The sequence below is a fragment of the Triticum dicoccoides genome, chromosome 2B, assembly GCF_002162155.2.
Source record: "Triticum dicoccoides isolate Atlit2015 ecotype Zavitan chromosome 2B, WEW_v2.0, whole genome shotgun sequence".
NCBI classification, from domain to species: Eukaryota; Viridiplantae; Streptophyta; class Magnoliopsida; order Poales; family Poaceae; genus Triticum; species Triticum dicoccoides.
Window position 1 is genome coordinate 527,061,701 of NC_041383.1, and position 4,877 is coordinate 527,066,577.

General features: G+C 43.0%; 1 long non-coding RNA gene across 1 annotated transcript; it reads left to right on the plus strand.

Moving 5' to 3' along the window:
* The first annotated feature begins 2,755 nt into the window (after positions 1 to 2,755).
* On the plus strand, positions 2,756 to 4,616 carry LOC119364636. Its single transcript, XR_005175021.1, has 3 exons — positions 2,756 to 3,255; positions 3,395 to 3,773; positions 3,860 to 4,616. It is a non-coding gene; the product is annotated as an uncharacterized LOC119364636 (long non-coding RNA).
* The last annotated feature ends 261 nt before the right edge of the window (positions 4,617 to 4,877 follow it).

The following is a 4,877-nucleotide window of genomic DNA, read 5'->3' on the forward strand; positions in this document are numbered from 1 at the left end:
AAAAAGAAATGTAAGAATGTTTGCATCACGTAAAGTAGTGATACAAACGCTCTTATATTTCTTTACCGAGGGAGTAGCAAATCTCTTGTGACGAGAAAACTGTTTCTTCGTTCGATGGAAAAGAAGATCCAGGACCTCCATCTCAAAAAAATAAAAAATATCCAGGACCTGGCCATGTGTGTTTAGCATTCCCCTTAATTTCGTCCAATTTTGCACTGCTTAAAGCAGCCACGGCATGAACAGGAAGGAAACCCACTTTTCCTCTGCTTGCTCAATTACCACGTCTCGCCTTAATTTGCTCTTCCTCAGCTCACGGACGCAAATCCTCATTCGGGTTGGCGACTCTCAGTTGATCTGGTTCGAGAGGTACGGAAACCACACGTGGTTTGCACGATCTGGCAACACTAATCCAACTAATAACACCATTCTTGGATTAAAAGCAATCCTAAAACGGCATTGCCCTTGTACTTGGATTACCGGCACCGGCGTGAGGTTTTGGACGACCTCGTCATAATCACAAAGTGAATACATTATGCATGCGGGTACGCTTCTTGCTTGCTTCCTGATAAATTCATACAAACACGATTAGTGCAGCTATTAATAATCAGCTGCGCGTAATTTGGACTTCACACCCCAGGTACTGCATCCGTGAAATCATTTTCTTTTCTTTTTCAGAGACTCGTGTTGCTTCTATTTTAGAAAATGTTGGTGTCTCTATGGGAAAGAATGCAAATGAAGTGAGTCTTTCGGCTGGGGTGCTCAAACATATGGAGATAGATTTTGTAAAGGTTTCTGCAAAAATGTATGAGTACCCTGCCTAACCCCGACACCGAGGAGAAGGAGGTGGATGCCACATATGATGGTCTGCTTCTCTCCCATTTGGTTGGTACGCTTATTGAGATTGGATTAGTTGACGCAAGACTCGAATTCATGTTTTGTGACTTTATAGCGTATTCACGAAAATCAAAATCACATTTCTCAAATAAAAAAGCCCAAGAAGGCGAAGTTAGCCACCACAACCTGAGTTTCCACATGAGAGGCATATTTTGGAATAGCACAGGTCTTTCGGACTTGGCTAAACATAAACACATTGATAATTGTGTGAGAGAACAAGGACTGGATTTTGTGGCCATTTTCGAGGCTGATAAAATGTGACTTTCGTGCATATGTCCTCGATCACCTTTCAGATGGTTTCGATTACACATGGCATAGTAGCACGTGGAAAGTTCAGGGGAATTCTACTTGGGATACAGACCACAACCATGGACTTGTTAACCTTTTCGACTGGTGAATTTCACATTAAATTCAACCTCCGAAACAGAGCTGATAATTTTCCATAGAGCCTGGTTGCAGTCTATGGGGCTGCCCAAGATGAGCATAAATCTGCTTTTCTTTAGGAGTTGGTGAACCTAGCTAAGGATAACCCGCATCCGATGATTACCGGACGGGACTTTAATATACTTAGGTACTAGGAAGATAAAAGTAATGACCGCTTTGACACCCATCGACCTTTCTATTCAATGTTCTGATTAACAGTTTGAATCTTCGGGAAGCTATTATGTGGGGTGGCAATTCACTTGGGCCAATAAGCGTTTTGTGCGAGTACGTGAAGCTCGATAGGGTACTCGTGGATACCGAGTGGGAGATAAATTTTCTTTGGTCACTGTGTGGGCCCTAGAGCATATTGAGGCACTATCAGATCATGTGCCTGTCCTTGATTTTAACTCTACCAGCCCACCCGCTCACCGCCCTTTCAAGTTTGAATTGGGATGGCTGCACTGGGAAGGTTTTGCAGACATAATAAAAAATATATGGGACAGGCATGTCGTTGGTCATACACCTATTCAGAAGTGAAACTTTAAAATAAGGGCCATAAGGCAATACCTATTTGGATGGGCAAAACACACCAATGGGATGTAAGAAAAGAAAAGCAACGCCTCTCCATCATTATTGATGACCTCGACAAAAGCGCAGAGACAATGAACTAAAGAATCAGTCTGATGAGAAGATTGACATCTTTTGCGAGATGAGGAAATAAAATAGTACCAAAGATCTAAAGCTGACTTCATCTTGAAGGGCGACAATAATATACGATAGTTCTGATTGGTCGCCAATGGGCAGCATAGAAATAAATGTATGTTTAGTCTCCAACAAGAGGAGGGGCGGATCAAAGTTCAGACAAAGCTCAGAAGTTATATCACGAAATACTACAAATCTCTTGTTGGACCTCCACATAAAGGAAAATTCACCCTTGATGAGACCAGTGTTGGAAATATGCCCTAGAGGCAATAATAAAATAGTTTTTATTATATTTTCTTGTTCATGATAATTGTCTATTGTTCATGCTATAATTGTATTAACCGGAAACCGTAATACATGTGTGAATACATAGATCACAACATGTCCTTAGTGAGCCTCTAGTTGACTAGCTCGTTGATCAATAGATGGTTATGATTTTCTAACCATGGACATTCGATGTCATCGATAACGGGATCACATCGTTAAGGACAGTAAAACTGAGCCTAATGCGAGCTCCCTCATGCCCCCAACGATTTTGGCCGTCAGATCTTATGTTTTAGTCGTTTCTGGCCGTTGGATGATTACCCTGTCGCGAGCTTGCTCGCTAAGTGGGCCAACTGTCCGAGAGGCAGCTACTCCGGTGGAAATTTCGGAGCACTGTGGTTAATCGGGCCTAACTGCGGTGAAAGGCCCGCTAAGGAAAATAGACGCTGCTCGGTGAAGCCGATACGTCTACTCGGGAGAAAAGGGTGTGAGGTGATGCGCGTTCCTCTCAATAGATCTTAGGCACGTCACCGCCGCCGCCGCCGCCGCTACCACCTCCTCCGCCGTTCTTCTATTCCCTTTGGGTCGCTGGTTCTCTAGGAGCCTTGGTTTCTTCTCATCCCGCCTCTCTCGCCATGTCTTCTCTCGCTCTGCCCAGTTGCCGTTGTGTGTCCCCGTCGACCGCTGCCGCCGTTCCCTCCCCGTCGACCGCTGCCGCCGTTCCCTCCCCGTCATCCGCCGCATGGATCAAGTTCTCGCTACCATCGCCGTTCTGTCTAACACTCTTTCTTAGGGAGGAAGATGGAGGATGCGAAGGCTACTAGAAAGCATGGGAGCCCATCCAGATCCGTCTTAGGAGCCCACCACTTCCGTTGTTCCGCACCTCGCCCTCCGGCAGCGATGCCTTCGATCTTTCTCTGAGCCGAGCTCCTCGTGTGACTGTGCTCCGATGGCGCAGCTTCAGGGGAACAGGTACATGCTAAGCGGCCGATGTTTTTTTCTCCCCACTTCTCCCCAATCCCTCTCGCAAAACTCAGTTTCAGTAGTGGTTCAGTGTTGATCTGCAGTTAATATATATATCAGAGATAATTTTCTTCTGATAATTGTGCAGGTTTGTGAAGGAAAAGAAAAGAAAAGGAATAAGCTGCAGTAAAATTTTGGTGAAGAACATTTTTCCATAGCTTGTGAACACGTTGGTCCTCAGATTTTGATTTTTTATGATTTGTAGTTCAAGCATCCTTTTTGTATTCGATAACTTTATTTGTTCACATACTGCTTGATGTTGTCAAATCACCACTTGAAGAAGAAGAGGTGGGTGCAGGCGCTCATGGACCAGCTCAACCTGCAGGACACGGGCAATACCGCGGCGAGGGTCGGTGCGTGTCGATAGGCACAGACACCATCCATACCCATGAGAACGGTCTGGTTCAGCAGCTGCATGCACATCTGGTGGGTGCGACCTCCATGCTCGAGCAACGACGACCAGCATGGTACATTGACAATCCGATCACTCACCATGCCTCTGCACCCTTGCTACAATTCCATGGTTTGATAATACATTGATACAACCATCCAGGCAAACAAATAGGAGAATTGGCTTTGCTCTCCATAGGTAATACAACCATGAATTGTTCCACTTTTGCAAAGTTTGGAGATGGTCGAGATCTGCATGTGCAGAAGCATTTCAAGTAAATTAGGTTTGAATGGCAGGTACCATATGGTAGGAAATATGTTCTATATGGTGGTATTCCTGAGATACATATTTCATCATAAGTTGCTCTGAAAAAAGTAAAATGTGATCTCAGGTATTAGCTTACTCTTATGTAAGTAAAAGCTGGTCACAACAATCTAATTTGTGATGACCTACAGAAATATGAAAAAAGAGAGAATGCGCTTGAATATTAACTGCGCTGATGCCTATTCAATCAAACCAATCATTATTGTTACCTTAAGTGTTTCCATTATATGACATTTTGTGTCTACACTTCAAAAAATGAAGAGTTCAACATGAATGGGGACATTAAATAAGTCCAAGTGAGGTGCTTATTTAATTTTATGTTTTTTGGGGTAAACATGAATTCCATCTTATGATTTGCACTAACAAAAGATGCACCAGCTCAGTTTTTATCCATCTACAGAACTAATAAAGTAAAGATATCCTATTGTTGGACAGAAATCTTGACATATGGATTCTTATAGCATGATAGGGAGCAGGTGCGGCTCCCAAAGCCATGTTGTTGCAGTTTTTTTTCTTCAGATCTTGGAACAGCAAGATCACTGTATACAATTGTCTTCAATTTGTACATCAATTGGAAGAAAAATCTAAACTTACATCTCCTGCTAAGACTGATAGGGTATTCTTGCCCAGTTTATAGGTCTTGGTCAGTTTTTGCATGTTTTTTTATTGTTTTATCTTCGACAAGCTTATAATGTTCAGTGGATTCATACTTTGTCCAAAATTGCAAAGGAGCTTATACAGTTACCACATGCAGAATATAGATATAGCTCTGAAGGTACTTTCCTTTGTTATGTACTGCAAATTATTTTGTGTGATAAAGCAACCATTTTGAAAATCAGAAGTGCAGACGTTGTCA